This window comes from Artibeus jamaicensis, unplaced genomic scaffold (genome assembly GCF_021234435.1).
Source record: "Artibeus jamaicensis isolate MK-2021 breed Jamaican fruit bat unplaced genomic scaffold, CSHL_Jam_final contig_373, whole genome shotgun sequence".
NCBI lineage: Eukaryota > Metazoa > Chordata > Mammalia > Chiroptera > Phyllostomidae > Artibeus > Artibeus jamaicensis.
In genome coordinates this window covers 12,126,619-12,146,278 of record NW_026521807.1, presented here as the reverse complement: position 1 = coordinate 12,146,278, position 19,660 = coordinate 12,126,619, and the positions used below count along the sequence as shown (strand labels likewise).

The window sequence follows — 19,660 nt, the reverse complement described above, 5'->3', positions numbered from 1 at the left end:
TATTTAAAAATTCTTTTTATTCTGGAATATTTCAATTATGCACAAATTTGGATAATATCATCAACCCCTCGGTATTCATCCATCAACAATTTGCAACATATGGAAATTTTTGTTTCATCCATACTCTCACCAAATCCCTTACTCCCACCACACACAAATACTGGATTGCTTTGAAGCCAATTGCCTTCAAAGAATCATATCATCTTATTTGTAAATTCATCAATATGTATACAGTATTCTAATAAATGTGTAAGAAAGAGAATGGTCTTGTGGAAAGATTTTTAGTGACGATGGGGAAAGGAAGGGCAAGAAGGACAGGGCAGACTAGCAATGTAAGTCCCTGAGAAAAAGGAATTATTTTCAAGTTTTAAAGTTTTAGAAATTCTGTGTGAGCCAACACTCTGTAGCTGAACAAAATACATGTTTGGGCAAAGTCTGTTTATAAGGGCATAAGTTTGTAATCTTTGCTAAAAATAATAAATAGAGAGAGGGATAAGTAGGAAGCATGGATTCACAATAAAGTCTGGTTAAGAGAAGAAATTCTTTCTCCAATTACCAGGTAAACCCATGAGTTTAAGTAGTTTTCCACTTTGTAGTGCTCATAATTAGAAAAAAAGTTCAAGATACATTTTCCTTAAATCTTGATTGACAATAGAAATGCTATGACCATTGAAAATTAATACAATCTGGCTTCCAACACCAACATTCCACTAAATGTACTCTTGTTAAAGTGACCAGTTTTGCCAAGTCCAACTGAATTGATCACTTCCTCCCATTTGGTTTCCAGCACATTTTCTCCTGGTTTTCTCTTTACTACATTGACCAACCCATTCCACATGCCCAGGATTTGATCTTGAACTTTATTATTTTTTTAACATACACCTACTTATTTTTAGCTGATTTTACCTAGTTATATGGCTTTTAACTATTATTTAAATACTGATAACTCTTACATTTATTCTAGCTTTCACTTTTCTCTGAAGTTCTTCACACCCTTACACATGTTTATACATACATATATTTTAGAATGAATTATACTGATATAAAGAATATATTGCAGAAACCTATAATAATCATAAAATGGACATTATTTATTTTAAATCCCATATCACATCAATTCTTACAGAATTCTTTCACTGATTTTCATTTCCAACCTATAGGTGCAAATAATAAATAAGCATAGTTCAAATATGAACATTCCCTAATTCTTTTCATTATGTCAATAAGTAAAATGACACTAACCAGTTCCAGTATGAGGTGTGGTCCCCCAAAACTGAAATTATCTTCTTGAGGGCAGGCCCCTGTAGTACCGGCTTTCCTTGCTAGGTGCGTGTTCTAGGAACCCAGCTAGCCTTGTTGTTAAAGGCTGCATTCTGCTTCAGTGAATTTTTTTGAAGATTCTTTTAACGTGTTTGCCCATTCATGATGGGTGATTTACAAGGTACTTACCCACACAATGCTGACTGTTCAGCAGTTTTTTACCAAAAACACATGAACCCCATGCCTCTTCTTCCCTATTCACATGGTCTCACCCAACCTGACTTTTTTTTGTTTCCCCAGCTGAAAAAAAGTCCTCAAAGGGAAATATATAGCTAATATGGAAGAGGTGAAACAAAAAATGGCAGAAGCACTAAAAGTCATAAAAATAGAAAAGTTCAAAAACTGTATTAGGCAGTGGAAAAATATCTTGATAGGTGTATTACATCAAATGGAGATTACTTTGAAGGTGAGTGAAGTTTAAACATGTAAGAATACATAAATTTTTAATAAATAAATTTCAGGGGTTTTTGGGTCCCCCTTTGTACTCCACTGATACTAGAATTCCCCCCATTCTTGCCTTATGATAAGCTTGCTCCTACTTCAGGACTTTTGCATTTACTCTTCTGCTCTTCATCAGTTGTTCACTGGACTGGCTTCTCTGATCCCAGCTCAGGTGTCATAGAGAGGCCTTTCCTGACCACCTTAATCAAGCAGCTTTACTTACTTTAGCTACTCTATATCCTGTTCTTTATCTTTTTCATAGAGATTATCAGTTCTGAAAAAGCAAAGTATTTATCTATGTCTGTATAATTTATTTGAATGGATGATTCATACTTATGGCGCAAAATTCAAACAGTGCAAAAGTATACCCAAGGAACTTCTACTTGCAGGAAGATGGAATAGATGTACTTTTTCCAAACACAACTGACATATCTGGGCATAATATATACAACAGGCTTATGAAGGTTCTGGTAGGTAAAGAAAAAGCAGACCAGCTCAGGACTTCAGGATCCAAAGAATGATATGGTGGTGAGTTCCCTGGGTTCCCTTTTTGCTGCACATACCCCAGAATGAGTCCTGGAGAAACTGCCAAGCTGGAAATGCCAATGAGCACTTACAGAAAGACCCAGCAAAAGTCTACACTCCCTTGAGCTAAAGGACCAAGAAGAGGGCAGCCTAGCAAGCCAGATAACTGAGAAAACAACCAGTTCACTACAGAAGGAACTATAGCCCCATCCCATCCATGCCAGCAAAGGCCATGTTAGGAGCCTGGACTTCACCCAACCATAACTTTATCCTTCTAGGCTGTTCCCTCCATAGATAAAATTTGTCAGGATTCCCAATCATTTAACTGTCCCTGCTTCCTTGGACACATTCAAAATCACCCAGCTAAAGCCAAATCCTTTCTTATACTCTCTTTCTGAGACACCTCACAGTTCCCTTACAGTTTTTTTGTCTGCAAATAATCATCAGCAGCATCATCATCATCTCCACTTCTCTGACTACAGGTATTTCTGGTAGTCTTTGGCTGAAGAGCTTTAACATTCTGAAGTGGGCATATTCTCCTTTACAATCATTGCTCAAATGATAGTAGGCTATATACACCATTCTGTTCTTCCTTTTATTTCACTTAATAATTTATTTCAAACATACTATATATTAGTATATACAGGTCTGCCTTGTTTCTTTTAACAGGTTCATAATAATTCTACACTATAAATATAAACTAAATATTTAACCTGCCTTCTGTTCATGGAATTTAGTATTTTTCTAATCTTTTTCTTTTATAAGCTATAATGAATAGCTTTGCACATACTTTATGCGTAAGTACAAGTAGATGTACAGGACAATTTCTGGGAAGTATATATTCTAGTTCAAAAGGTAAGTGCATTTTAAATTTTGATACAAATGATCCCCAAGTCTCTCCAAAGAGGTTACCTCTAATTACCCAACCATCAACAATGTTTAAGAAAGCCTGTTCCTGCTGAGTTTCCATGTAAATTGTAATTCCAAACTTAGATCTTTTCAAATCCAGTAGGTGAAGATTTGTATCTCGTTGTAGTTAATTTCAGCATTTACCTTATTTTTAGAGAAGCCAAACAAGTCATGTTTGATGCTATTTTAAATCCTTTTATGTGAGCTGGCTCCTTATATATTTTAGGTTCTGTTGTAATATAGAACTATACTATGATATTTTTAACATTATATAATGTGTAATACATTATTTAACACATATAAACTTTTATTGTATTTCACATAGTATTAAATATTCTATTTTACCTGAAGGTTTATATTCTATTTTACTTGCAGGTTTATTATATAATTTGGAAATATGCATACATTTCTTCCTCCTATCTTATGAAAGCTTCTATTGTAATCCTTCACTTCTCTTAACTACATTTATAGTTTACCTTAATATTCAGATATTAACTGGTATAAATCCTGAACATAACTTTTCAGTATTTCCCTTCGTTTCTAGTTACTAGTTACCACATTTTATTCTTCAGTCCAAATACTCTTTAAATTATTTTTATTATTTTTGTTTATAGCCTAATTCTCTCTCCCTCCTTTTTCTCTACCTCCTCCCCCTCTCCTTTTTCTCTCTTCATATTACTGTTGCCACAGTAATCAATTCATGTAATTAAATGCCCCAATTTTGCAAGGAAAAATAAGAAATTTTCAGGAACATTATGATTTATTAAACTAAAAAAACCCATTATTTCCCTCATGCTCTTGATGTCTGCCTATGGTATGTAGGTGGTAGCTAAAAATAACCCTATTAATCTTCTCTAAAATGTATTCACTAGCATGTTTAGTGCCTCATTACTAATGAGAATTCATTTTTAAGGAAGCAAAATCCTTTGTTTCTAACTGTTCTGATAAGAACTCCATTTGGGTTGAAAGACATGCTATGGATCTATAAACATGAGTACCTTAATAAAACCTGTTTAGTTTTTAAAAATATAAAGACAAATAAAGAAGTTATGAAATTTCTTCTTCTTTGGCCAAAGCTCACAAAAGCTGGCTACCAGAATACTGCTGGCTTCTAAATACTCTGATTTGAGGAGTAGATCTGAGCTTAATAAATCATTTTCAGTTTATGCAATGCTTCATGGGGAAACTTTCAATCCATCCAAGTAACTCAAAAGGCTAGATGGCTTACTTTTAAGTAGAAAGCAGTTTCTTAGTAAGGATTTATAGGTCTACTTCACTTCCATTACATTCTTCAGCATAATTTGGTCTTGAGCCCTTTGCTCCTTCTAGTCAATAGTATTAGAGTCTACTGTTTACTGCTAGAAGCTGGAAGTGTGGATAATCCTAAATGTGATGTGTTATATATTGCCTTTACCTCTGAACCCCATGCTTTGGAACAAACTGTGGTCCTTCTGTAGCTGCACTCAATATGAGGTGAGAAGTCTCAGGGCCCTAAGGAGATATTACCACCTGGAAAGTAGCAGAATATGCCACCTCAAACCACGCCTCTTTGACATAAAAAGTATTTTGAGCTGAAGGCAATTACGGAGCAGTAAATGTAGGAAAAGCTCTCCTGACCTTTCCCTTTTTCTCCCTAAGGGTAGGATATAAATTTCCCTTCTACTGGAGACAAACTCTTCTTAGCCCAAAGATGGCACCAGGAATCTGCAAACACACCTTATGTCATTAGTTTCCTTCCATACATTCACCTTCCCACATCATGCCACCTTAGAGGCCTTTCCAAGGTCCTGTCATTTCTCTACAAAAGGATATATAAGTGGAAGTTCTAAGCCACCTCTTCGAGTTACTCATTTTCCCTACATAGCTCCCATGAGTACATCAGGTAAACATGTTAATAAACTTGCTTGAGTTTCTCTTGTTAATCTGCCTTTTATTATAGGACTCTCAGGCAAAAACTCAGAAGTGTGGAGGGAATATTATTTTTCCTTCCCTACACATCCGAAGTCTACACACTCCCTTTGTACCACACTCCATATACTCAGGACCCCAGTATTTCCTACCAAAATGGGCCTGAGCCTGCCTCTAAAGCTACTGCATGGCAAGAACAGTGCCACTGGAGTGTACAGTCCTTAACCCAAGGGGGTTAAGTGGTTGCTATTTGCTGAGAGTGAGAATGGAGCTGGGATCTGCAGGATGGTGTATCTACACAGAGAGTGCAGACCCTCACAGTGTAGGGTAGAGTTGGAAGATGGAAGAAAAAGTGCAGTTGGTCTGGCTCTTCCAACATTACCAGGATCCAGTGTGGAACATCAAAGAATCAGAATTTCAAGTTCAAACCTGGACTTTAGGTCATTGTAAACATATATTGTCAAATTAGGAGGACAGAATATATTTTATGAAATAAATAAATAAATAAATAAATAAACAAACAAACAAACAAACAGCTTGCTAGCTTGATTTGTAACTTTTAAATATTTATACATAAGGTTTATGGAGCCTCCTTTGTATTAGCCCCACAAATATTAAGGAAGTGCCTGGTGACTAAGTTCCTTATCCTCTACTGGCTCTTTTATGCTGACTGCAGATTGTTCAATTTGTTTTTTAAATTATTCATAGAGGTAATATCCAGCAACTCTGATCCTTTTAGAGGAGAATTAGCATTTACTGATTGCCTTATATGAATACTTTACATATATTAGCTTATTTAATCTTCATAGCAACTCTGTGAAGTGAATGGAATCTCCATCAGAGAGATGAGGAAATGCATAAAGTAATTTGCCCAAGATTTCACAAATAGCTAATTGGCTTCATCAAGCCCTCCACTCTACCTCTAGTGATCCTTTCCCCAACCTTCTAACTTTTAGTGGATATCCTTATTTCCTATTTTACTAAGAAGGTGGAACCAGGTACAGAAAAACTCCAAAATTATCTTCTACCTCACGGTCTCTTAGTTTCTTTACCCTATCTCTCTCTCTTTGCTGCATCTTCCTTCTATTTAGATTATTTTTGATTATCTTAGTTTGTTTACCCTACCTCTCTTTCTCTGCTCTGACTTCCTTCTCTTTATTTAGATTATCTGTTTTTGACTCTAAGACAACTGCATCTAGTCATTATCGCATTTTCTTCTCCCTTACTCAAATCTTCAATCTGCACTCCTCCACTGACGTTTTCTCCTCTGATAAAGCCCTCCTAATTCTAAATAAATTATAAAAACAACTTTCTTTGACTTACAGATATCTTTATTAATTCCCTAATTTTCTCCTTTTATAGTTAAATTTCTTCAAAGTGAAGTTAATTCTCACTGCTTCATCATTCCTTAACCCTTTAAAATCTAGACAATTTTTCTTAATTCTACGAAAATTACAAACAAAGGCCCTTTGAAAAAGTAAAATTTCTATGGATTACATATCTAATATAGTGAGTAATGTACACTTTAATGAGATTAATGTACACTTAATCTTAAGTGTGCTGTCAGATGATTTTTACACGTGCATACACCCTTGTAACCACCACTCAGATCAAGATATAGAACATTTCCAACAACCTCTATAGTTTCTTTCTACAACGTTTCAGTATATGCCACCATTAGTACTCCATCCTACTTGCTCAGAGGTAACCACTATTCTGATTTATATAAGTATTGATTAGTTTGCCTGTTGTTGAACTTTATATAAATGGAATAATGTACTATAAATTCATTTGCACATTCTTTTTTGTATCTGAATTCAGTCCAAACAATATCCATGCGTATGAATCTTATTGCTGACTCTACCAATACTTTGTTTTTTTCTCTTTATCAGTGATAGTATTCCATTGAAAGACTATATATCAATTTGTTTGCCCTTTAACTGTTAATGAAAATCTGGGTTATTTCCAATTTGGGGTTATTGTGACTAAAACTGAAATGAATAATTCTTTGAACGTCATTATTTTGGGGTGGGCATACTATTACTCATATATGTAAGTAGGAGTAAAATTGCTGTGTCATAAGTAAGTGAATGTTAACATTTGTAGAGACAGACAATTTTACAAAGTGGTTGTATCATTTTACACTAATATCAGCAATGTTTGAGAACTCGTCTACATCCTTACCATTATTTAATAGTTAGTCTTCAAATTTTCTTCATTTTCAGATAGTTTTAAATTTTATTTTTTTAATTTAAATATTTTATTGTTTAGAGCCCTGGCTGGTGTAGCTCAGTGGATTGAGCGCGGGCCTGCGAACCAGACAATCGCAGTTCGATTCCCAGTCAGGGCACATACCAGGGTTGCAGGCCGGTTCCCTGCAGGCCAGTTCCCAGCAGGGGATGCATGAAAGGCAACCATACAGTGATGTTTCCCTCCCTCTCTTCTTCCCTTCCTCTCTAAAGATAAATAAATAAAATCTTAAAAAATATATATAAAAAATAAAAATAATAAAATAAATAAATACAGTACTATTGTGTTAAAAAAATAAATATTTTATTGTTTATACTATTATAGTTGTCCCAATTTTTCCCCTTTGTCCCCCTCCACCCAACCCACTCCCTTCTCCCACAGTCAATCCCCACACCTTTGTCCATGTCCGTGGGTCATTCATACAAGGTATGTCCAGAAAAAGTTCAGCCATTGTTAATATAACAAGAATGGTATGTGCAATATTGATGTAACCTGGCAGCCAAAAAGAATAGACTGGAATGTACGTGGTTGAGCAATGATGGATGACTTCACTGTACTAGTCAGTGGTGGTAGTAGAGCCATTGAGCGAGCATTATGTATTGTGTGACCATCACATTTAAAATGACTGAGTGAGCAGAGCAACAATTTTTGCATTAGCGTTGAACATTTCTCTGCAGAAACTATTCAGATGACTCTGAAGGCCACAGTTATGGGCAACTGGTGATTGGCAGCTTCATCACAACAATATGCCTGCTCATGTATCATGTCTGGTCTAGAGTTTTTTTGGTGAAACATTAAATCACCCTGGTGATTCAGCTCCTCTGCAGCCTAGATTTGGCATCCTGAAACTTCTGGGTGCCAAAACTAAAATCACCTTTGAAAGGGAAGAGATTTCAGAAAGTTGATGAGATTCAGGAAAATACAACAGGGCAACTGATGGCAATTGGGAGACCTGTCAGCATTATGGTCGATGTTTCTTGAATCTTCTTCAATATATGTCTCTATTTTCATATTATATGTCTAGATACCTCTGGACACACCTCATATATGTTCTTTGACTAATCCCCATGCTGGCGATGATGCAGACTAAAGGGAACCCTAGTGCATTGTTGGTGGGAACACAGATTTGTGAAGTCACTACAGAAAACAGTATGGAATTCTCTCAAATAATTAAAAATGGAACTGCCTTTTGACCCAGCAATTCCACTTCTGGGAATATAACCTAAGAATCCTGAAACAACAAGTGAAAAGAATATATGCACCCTATGTTCACAGCAGTACTATTTACAAGAGCCAAGATTTGGAAACAGCCTAAGTGCCCCACAGAACATGAGTGGATTAATAAACTGTAGTCCATTTATACAATGAAATATTATATAGCTATAAAAAAACAAGAAACCCTTACCTTTTATGACAGCATGGATGGAACTGGAGAGTATTATGCTAAGTGACATAGGTCAGTCAGAGAAAAACAACTTACCATATGATTTCAGTCATATGTAGAATCTAATGAACAAAATAAACTAATGAGCAAAATAGAACCAGAGGCATAGAAACACTAAACAGACCGACAGCTGTAAGAGGGGAGGGTGAAGGTAAAGACTAGTTGAAAAAAGATGAAGTCTTTAAAAATTTTTTAAATGTACAGTCATCCCTCACTGTATCACAGTTCACTTATTGCGGCTTCACTGTATCACAGGCTTTAAAAAACCTGCGATACAGTGAAGCCGCAATAAGTGAACCGCGATATAGTGAGGGATGACTGTATACTTCACTGGTGAGTACCTATATAGAATTTTCTATGTTGTTAAAATTATGTAAGTTTAAAAGTGTAGAAGTGTTTAAGAGCATATGAAGTGCTTATAAGAGTGTAGGAAAGGTTAATAAGAGAATGGGAAAGGTTTATAGGAGTGTGGGCAGGGTTTATAAAACCTGAATATAAACAAATAATAAAATAAATATAATACCACTACTTTGCGGATTTTCACTTATTGTGGGGGGCCTCTGGAACATAGCTCCCATGATAGGTGGGGGATCACTGTGTTTTTATTTTAGCCATTTTGGCACATGTGGAATAACATTCACTGTGGTTTTAACTTGCATTTCCTGATAATTAATGATGTTGAACATATTTTCATATGTCTATGGACCATTTAAAATATCTGCACCCTATGGATAGCAAAGGGCCTATTCAAATCTTTTGTGGCATGTTCTTCTGTGTTTCTAGTCTTTTTATAATTGATTATAATGTTTTGTCAGAAACTATATTATAAATGTTTTCTCTCAGTCTGTGGCTTGCTGTTTCACTTTTCTAATGGTGTCTTTGATGAGCAGAAATTTTAAATTATGATGATATATAATTTATAATTTTTAATTTTATGATTAATGCTTCCTAAGTCTTGTTTAAGAAATCTTATCTTCCCCAAAGTCATGGAGATATTCTTTTATGTTTTCTTCGGAAACTTTATAACTTTTTCTTTAATATGTAAAATCATGATCCATCTGAAGTTATTTTTTGTATACGGTGAGAGGTAGAAATCAGATTCTTTTTTTTTTTTGTGTGTGTGTGAGTAATATCTGGTTGCTGCAGCAACATTTATTATAAAGGCTCCTATTTCTCACTGAGTTGTATTAGTGCCTCTGTATTGAACTAACTGACTTCATGAGTAGGTTTACTCTATTGATATATATTTGAATCCTGTCTCCAAAGCCATACTCTCTTAATTATTGTGATTTACTAATTTTGAAAACCAGACACCTTTTGTAAATCCTTATTACTGCTCATCTTCTGTGCACTACTTGAATTTGCCAACCACTTACACTTTTCATGGGAAAAGCATAGGCATTGGAGTCAGACAGATTTGTCTTTAAAATATAGCTCTGTCACCACTTGATGGTGATGTGGGATCAGGGAAAAGTATAAGAAAAAATGTACAGAACTTAGAAATTATGCTAAAGTGTCATGTATGTCATTGTGGAACACTGCTTAATAGATCTATCCAATAATTAATCAATTCTCTTGGAGGGTTACCTTTGTTTGATTTGTTATTTGGCAGGGCTAAGACTGTATAAAATACTTAACTTGTAGATTTTTGTTTTATACAGATGCAGTGTTAGTCTGGTAGAGAATTCCAAAGGCTACAATTTATTTTGATCTGTACAACACAAACCTGTAGGACATTATAACTTAGCAAATTTACTTTAGTACGTCCTTTGTGACTCCCTATGGATACTCAGTTTCTGTAATTTTTCTGTGAACCAGCTTTATGGTCTTGCTGGTTTCCTCACTAAAGAGTTAAATAAATTTGGAGACAAATTCATTCTTTATTTGTATAAGTCGTATCTTTAAATTTGAAAATTCTACTTTGACAGTAGTGAGGATTTAAATGTTATTTCAAAGAGTTATGTGAACTGGGTAACTGGTGATGCCATTATCCAAGATAGATAATACAGAAGAAGTCTTTCAGAAGAAGATAATGATTTTGTTTTGGTATATTAAGTTCTATCAAGATGGAAATTTAGGTTTAAACACAAAGTAGAGGGCTAGAGGGAAAAAAAACAAATTTTGGAGGTAAGAGGTCCAAGGGGCAGTCAGTATGAAAGTATTAAGGACAATTCTGAAAACAAAACCAAAAAGCCTTTAAGAATTGGATCAAGAAAAGCTATCACAGGAATTTAGGGAGGAGTAGTAAAAAGCAGCCACAAGCAATTTTAAGAAGTGAATGGTCAACATGCAGATGTGACCCAGGGGACAACTAGGATGGGAATTGCCAAGATGTGATTGAACTTAGCAATTAAGAAGTCTTTGGTGACTTAGTAAAAGCACTTCCAGTAGAGAGGTAAGGACGTAAGTCAGATTTGCTGTGGGTTGGGAGAAAAAAAAGATATGCAGAAATAGATAATGTAAATATAGATTAATGTTTCAGGAAGTTTGGCTCTGAGACCTAAATCAGATCATCATAATTCACTGCTTAAAACCTGATGATGGATTTCCATTACACTTGAAATAAAACTCATCCCCTCATTATGGCCTATTAGGCTCTATATAATTAAGACTGCTTATCCATCTGACTTCTTGTACCATTTTGACACTTTTTATGCTTTAAATTACTGAATTCTTTCCTTAAATATATCAACCTTGTTCCTATCTCAGGGCTTTTGCCTTTGCCACTTCCTCTTTTTGATATAATCCCCCTTCAGACCTTTGTAAAACTTGCACAACAATGAGGGCATACCTGTCAGATCTCCCTTTAAGAGAACCAACTGTGAGGAGCAGAGCTAACACCTTCTAGCTGCCTTACCTTCAAATCCACTCACGCTAAGGCCACACTTACTTTCAGCTGCACCTTGCTGATGACCAAGTACAGTATATAGATGCCAGAGCTTGGTTATTCCTGACTAACATAGGACTCCTCTACATGGCAATTTTTGTTCTGGGGATCTTTTTTGGCTTAAGATTTTCTCACAACTGCATTGCACTCTGAAGCTTTTCCTACCCAATCCTCCTTCCTTCCGGCTCTCCTTCCCCATGTGTCAGAACTGTATTGTGGTTTGAAGATTCTCCTGCTTTCTGCTTGCCACATCTTTATTCCTCACGGATACATTTCCTAGTCCCTTTCACAACCAATCCTACCTTGTCATCTGGACTTTAGAGGACCTGATCTGACACAGCTGGTAATCATTTACTATCTCAGCTCAAAAGTCATGTTCTCAGAGACCTTCTCAATTTTGACTTAATCCCTGATCAGCTCCTATCTCATTCTCCTATCTTAGTTTCTTCATAGAATTTATTACTGCACATTTTAATTTTTTGAACTTTTTTATGTTCTAAAGTAAATTACAGATGTTTTGAACATTTTACCTCAAAATACTGTACTTTGCATCTCTAAAAAAGAGAACATTCGCATAGATGAACACATGTTATTAGAGTGCACTACAAAATTGATGGTAATTTCTTTATATCATCTTATTCCCTGTGCATATTTAAATTTCCTCACTTGTCTCCATAATGCCTTTTACAGCAACTTTGTCTAAGTCAGTATCTAATCCAGGACAAGGCATTTATCTGGTTATAATGTCTTTTAAGTCCTCTTTAATCTAGGTCAGTCCCTTTTTTCATGCACTAATTTATTGAAGAGAATAACAGTTGTCTCCTACAGAATGTGTTACTTTTTGGGTTTGTTCCCTCATGGTGCCTTTTGTTTTGAAAGTGGTTTCTTTATCCCCTATGTTTCATATAAATGGGAAAGTAAATATTAATATTTAATTAAATTCAACTTAAACATTCCTGGTTAAATGAGGTAAGAAGGTTGGGTATTTCACATTAAATTACAGAAGCAAACACAAAATATCTGGTAATATTCTGGCAATGTTAATTTTCACCATTAAGTTATACTTGTAAAATTACATTTTCTCTCTTGGGAACAAAAAGTCATCTTTTGTGGTGTTACTTTGGAAATATGTGAGGATAACAGTTATCCATCACAAATTAAAGATCCTACAATTTTTTAAATGCAGTTTACTTATCTTCAATCCCATGCTTTTGTGTGCTTATTTATGTTGCTTAATGAGTCTTTGCAATTCAGCAATGTTTCATTTTTATACAGTAAAATCTGTCAATCTTTTCCTATTAAATTATCCTTCCAGGACTGCCATAACAAACCACCACATCCTGGGTAGCTTAAACAACAGGAATTTATTTACTCACAGTTCTGGAGGGTGGAGGTTGAGATCAATGTTCCAGCTGGACTGGTTTTTCTGGAGGCCTCCCTCCTTGGCTTGAAGATGGCTGCTTTCTTGTTGTGTCCTCACATGGCTTTTACTCTGTGTGAGCATATCCTTTATTGTTTCTACCTTGTTTTTAAAATACACCAGTCCTCTTAGATTAGGGCTCTACCATTATGGCTTCATTAAACTCAATACCTCTTTAAAGGCCCTATTTCCAAATAAAGTCGCACTGGGGGTTAAAGCTTCAACATAGGACTTTTGAGGAGACACAACTGAGTTTATAACTTATATAGCATATGGCTTTTGTGTTATATTTACACAGGAATTCATGACTGTAATATTCTAAAAGTACTTCCTCAAAGTCTGTTGTAGTACTTTTAGGACTTTAATTTTATTATTAAATCATTCATCTATTTTGAATTTATTTTGGTGGCAATATGAGTATAGGAACCCACCCTGACCTTTTTACTCATGGCTGCCTATAGGGAACCATTCAACGTGGCGTGGGGAATGTAGCCCTGCCTCTGATTTGGAAAACCTATAGGAAGCAAGGTCGACACACAGGACCCATACCCATGGATAGGTTCTCTCATGGGGAATCAGATCTGCATTGTACCTAAGCTGCTTTGAGGCTTGCTTTTGCTAAAACTCCATCACCCTGAATTGAGGCAGCTATGTTTACTGCATATCTTTAAAGTAATTTCCTAAAATCTATCCTAAACCTCCCAAGGACAAGTGTAACCACTTCAACCACTTTTTCCTTTACATTTGCAAATATCCTTTTTCTTTGTAGTAATTAGCAACTTCCTCTCCTTTGTTATCTGTACAAGGTAACCACCTAAAGTGAACCTGTGCATATTAAATGAGGACCATCCTTGATGTAATGTGTCCAGAAAAGCAATAAAAGATTGTCCAGGCAGGGAGCAGGGCACTCTCTCAGAGAGTGGCCATGCTGTCCCTTTATCTCCACAGGACTTCTGTAGTCCATGTGTATTTGTTCGTCATGTCCATAACACATGCACTCTGCAGGCCAGGGTCCACATCAACTACCCAATGGTCCCAGTATAACTTACCTAACTCTTAGGAGAGAAGCAATAGCCTGGATATAATGTTGCCATAGACTAGATTGGACCTTTTAAACCAGAAAGAAAATCATAATTCTAGAAATGGGACTTATAATCAACAATGAAAAGAAAGCGACAAAATATGTCCTAGATATAAAGCAATAGGAAAGAGAGATTCAATGTATAACTGTCATTATTTCCAGATGACACGATGCTCTATATAGGAAACCCTAAATATTCCACCAAGAAACTACCACAACTGATAAATGAATCCAGTGAAGAAGCAGGATACAAAATTAATATCCAGAAATCCATTGCATTTTTACATGACAATAATGAGCTAACAGAAAGTGAAAGTTTAAAATAATCCCACTCACAATTGCTTCAAAAAGAATAAAATACCTAGGAATAAACCTAACCAAGGCCACCAAAGACCTGTATTTGGAAAATTATAAGACACTGAAGAAAGAAATAGAAGAAGATACAAATAATTGGAAACACATACCGTGTTCAAGGACAGGAAGAACTGACATCATTAAAAGGTCTATGGTACCTAAAGCAATCTAGATTCAACACAATTCCTATCAAGGTTCCAACGATGTATTTCACAGAACTGAGGGGAACAAAAATTTCAAAATTTATAAGGCACCACAAAAGTCCCTGCATAGCAACAGCAATCCTGAGAAAGAAGAACAAAACTGGAAAAATAAAGCTACCTAATATCAAACAATACTATAAGGCCATAGCAATCAAAATAGCATGGTACTGGCATAAAAACAGACACACAGATCAATGGAACAGAATAGAGAGCACAGAAATAAACCCACATCTTTATAGTCAATTAATATTTGGCCAAGGAAGCAGGTACATACAATGGGCTAAAAACAGTTTACTCAATAAATGGTGTTGGGAAAATTGGACAGATATGTGCAGCAAAATGAAAATAGACCAGCTTCTTACACCACACACAAGAATAAATTCAAAACTCATGAAAGACTTAAATATTAAACCTGAAACCATAAAATCCTGAAAGAAAACATAGGCAGTAAATCTCAGACATTGCTCGTAGCAATATTTTATGTGCTATATCTCCCCAGGCAAGGGAAACAAAAGAAAAATAAACAAATGGGAATTCATCAAGCTAAAAAGGTTTTGCACAGCAAAGGAAATCAACAAAATAAAAAAAATCCACAGAATGGGAGAACATGTTCACCAATACATCTGATAAGGAGTTAATATCCAAAATTTATAGAGAACTTACAAAACTCAACACCCAAAAAACAAACAATCCAACTAGAAAATGGGCAAAGGACCTGAATAGACACTTCTACAAAGAGGATATACAGATGGCAATAGACATATGGAAAGATGCTCGACATCATTAGTCATCAGAGAAAGGCAAATTAACGAGACATCATCTCACATATGTATGAATGGCTATTATCAATAAATCAGCAAACAACAAATGCTGGTGAGAGTGTGGAGAAAAGGGAACCCTTTTGCACTCTTGGTAGGAATGCAGACTGGTGCAACCACTGTGGAAAGCAGTATGGAGAGATCTCTGAAAATTAAGAAAATGGACTTGCCTTTTGACCCAGTGATACCACTTCTGGGAATATATCCAAAGAAACCCAAACCACTAATTTGAAAGACTATAAGCACCCTTAAGTTCATTGAAGCATTATTCACAATTGCCAAGATATGGAAGTAACCCAAGTATCCATCAGTAGAGGAGTAGATAAAACAACTATAGGATATTTATACAATGGAATGCTACTGAGCCATAAAAAGAATAAAATTTTACCCTTCGCAACAGTATGGATGGACCTGGAGAACATTATGAATGAAATAAGCTAGTCAGAGAAAGACAAATATCATAAGATTTCACTCATATGTGGAATCTAATTAACAAAGTAAACTAACAAGCAAAATAGAGACAGAATCATATAAAGCAGGATGACAGCTAAGAAGGTAGGTGGTGGGTTGGGAGTTGAGGGATTGAGCAAAAAGGAAAAGAACTCATGGACATGGAAAGCAGTATGGTGATTGCTTGGGGGAGGGGGGTAAAAGGGGACTAAATGGTAAAGGAAAATATACAATAAAAAATAAACTAAAGAAAAAGAATGGAATTCTAGATGGATGTGAAGAGCAACACAGATGTGAAGATACGGAGGGGGAATCTGATGGAACTGAAGGGCAAGTGTTACCTAAAATCTTTTAAATTGACCTCTTCTCATTTCTAACCTTTATTATACCAGATCCTAGAGTCTCTCTGTGACTCTGCTAGGCAGACTTACTCTGAAGCTTTAGCCACTTGCTGTAAATTCTGAGATGCCACCTTGATGATCTGTCTCATTTGTCAAGACTTCCATATCTTGTTTGATGTTTCAGGTATTTTTTGAAATACTTTGTCTACCAGTGATACCTCTCCATGCCATTTGAGTATTAGAGATTAATTTCTTAACTATTGTTTCATGAAGTTTTCAGGAGGAAGACTAAATAAATACTACTACTACTACTACCCTGTTAAAATAGAAGTTTTATCTACTTTTATTTCTGGCTCTGAACTTAATATTTTGATTATTGTAGTAACAAATACATTGTAATACCCTTTACAGCAATTTTTGTCTTTTGTAATGTGCTATCAATTTTTGTATTCCTTTCACAATTTTGTAAGTTATTTTTATGTAATTATTCTTTAGATAATGTGTAATTTTGTTAAAGGAAAAATGTACACATTTTAATTTTGATTTTATGAAATTTATAAATTAAGGAAACAATCAGTAATTTTTACAATATTGAATCTTCCCAACCAGAATAAAAAGCTTCTTTGTCAATTGATTAAATTCTCATGCCCTTTAGTCAAATTTTCTACCTACTGATCCTATAGTTTTCCTGTTAAATTTATATGTAGAAATTTCATATTGCTATTTTGTAAATGCTCATTGATTCTGCAAATATTTTGATAATCATCTATTTTATGGAATTGTTTTTATCAATTCCAAAAGTTAGATACTCTTGGATTTTTCAAAATCGTATCGCACATGTAATGTTAATTTTATATAGCATTTCTTTTTCTTGTTTAGAATTTCAAATATAGTGTTTATAACTGCTTTAATTATGTCTGTGGAAGAGCTTCTAAACACGTCTTATCTTTAGTTATAGATGACATGACTATACATTTTAGCAGAGTGCTTGGTTTTACAGCTAGGGTTTCTTTCCCAGCTTCCCTTGTAGCAAGGGGTGGACATGTCACTAAGTCTTATTAATAAGTTATAAGCAGAAGTGATGCAAGTAACTTCCTTGTCATTCCCTTTACAGGTTATATATCCCGTTGAAAACATTTTAGTTTAATATTTAAAATCTATTTTACCAAATTATTTGCCCATCAAATCCATTCTTCATGAAATGACTATAAATATCTCACAAAATTCTAGTGTTTCATGGAACAGGATTGAGAAACACTAATATTTTACTAAGTATATTGCTCAAGTTTAAAAAGTACCTTTTTAAACCTGGTTTAATAATATATACTTTTATTAGAAATGGGTACTGAATACTTTCTAGTGCCTTTTTGGATACTGAGATGATCTCCTTGACTTACCCTTCTAATGATTAATAAATTTATATTTTGAATTATCCTTGCATTTTAATAAACTCTGAATAAGCTAGATGGTTGTATGTGTGTGTGATACAGAACTTTGACATTATTTTTTCAGTCCTATCTATAGTTATTGACCTAATTAGTTTTCTGGGATTTTTGAGTCCTTTTCTTTGTTTTTCTCGAAAAGTGACTATTTTGATATTACTAGTTATTGGAAGTATTTAAAAAATTTTAAAGGCACTTTAATAATTTTAAAGCTTCCCTTTTAAACTACCAACGTTGTTAATGGCAACATTCCCTTTCTTGTTACACTTCTGTGACTCATTTTTTTTGGTATTGATAAAATCCAGATTAATATGAGAATACCTCATCAAGTTATTATTTTAACAATTTTCTTTTAAAACTTGTTTTATAATTCTTTTGTTATCTTTAGTAATTTCTCCTAGTTTCAATTAGTTTATTTTGTTCTTCATTTCTTACTATTTCAAATAAACACTTGGCTTTCATTTTCTTAGTAATTTTCTTTGCTTGCTTGGTCTATGCCTTACATTTTTTTCATTAATTAATTAATGTATTTACTTATTTTTAAAAGACTTTATTTATTTTTAGAGAGTGGACGGGAAGAAAGAGAGGGAGAGAAACAGCAATGTGTGGTTGTCTCTCCTGTGCCCCCTACTGGGGACCTGGCCCACAACCAAGGTATGTCCCAGGACTGGGAATAGAACCATCAACACTTTGGTTTGCAGGCTGGCACTCAATCCAGTGAGACATACTAGCCAGGGCTTTACAATTTTAATATATAGTTTTTTTTATTGTCATTACATTCTATTGTATAGAGATGGTCCCTAAAATGTTGCAATTTAGGTTCAGAGTTTATGATGGTGCAAAAGTGATATACATTCAGTGGAAACCATGCTTTCAATCTTGACCTTTTCTGGGCTAGCAATAAGCATACTTTCTCAAGAGGCTAGGTGGTGTCAGAAAGCCACACAGTTCCTAGTCAGCCACACAATGAGGTCAAACAGTTGATACTCTACAGTGTATCTTGTTGCCAGGCTTTTTGGATATTCTCTTCCGAGTACACTTAAGGTAGCCTAAGCTATAAACTATGATCTTCAGTAGGATAAGTGTTATTCAATGCATTTTTGACTTAAAAGGTATTTTCAACTTACAGGTTTCTCTGGATGTAAACCCTTCATGAGATGAGGATCATCAGTAATTGCAATTTTACTTTCCTTTTAAATTCACAGGTGATTTATAAAGGTGCTTTTCTAAATGTATTTCTTTACTTGTTTTTGCGGGGGCTACACTTTAGCTATTAATTTTTAGCTATATTCAATCACATTTTTATCCATCCAAATTTAGCTCTTCTTTCTAGGCCTATCAAACATATACTCGCCTCCCAAAAGTCTTTTCTCTGCCTGCTCGATTTCTAAACATTTATATGTATATATGTTTACACTTATATAGGTGTATGTTTAAAGTGATATGTATATGTATCACCTTAGGGTTATACCAGTATCTTTCTCCTTCTCTTGCTACACCCTCACCCTCAGGCTATTTTATTCGTTTGAGATTAGCAATTTAGTTCAGTACTTTGTGAGTTTTTGCAGCAAGATTCCATTCAATGAACAAATATTTGAGCACCTATGCACTACACACTCGCATTAGGTACTAGGAAGAGCATTCTTGGCCTTCAAGGAATGCAGGCTAGCAGGAGAGATGAGCAAGTAAATATATTAAATACCAAGTGAGTTCCAAGAAACATGGTTTGCTAGTGGAGATAACATCATGTGTATTTTCCAGCTTACAGCACTGGCAAATAAAGGTCAAAAGAGAACAAATCCGTTCCAAGATGGAAAGGGAGCAAAGTGCGGGTTAGGTACAGCTTCACCTTAAATAAACTAATAAT

At 34.9% G+C, this 19,660-nt stretch overlaps 1 long non-coding RNA gene across 2 annotated transcripts in view; it reads right to left on the bottom strand.

Moving 5' to 3' along the window:
- The window catches only part of LOC128627301 (uncharacterized), a 54,687-nt gene that overhangs the window by 34,604 nt on the left and 423 nt on the right, over positions 1–19,660 (bottom strand). For both annotated transcript variants that reach the window (XR_008391471.1, XR_008391470.1), the window contains exon 2: positions 13,061–13,176. This is a non-coding gene — a long non-coding RNA (uncharacterized LOC128627301). The remainder of the gene's footprint in view (positions 1–13,060; positions 13,177–19,660) is intronic.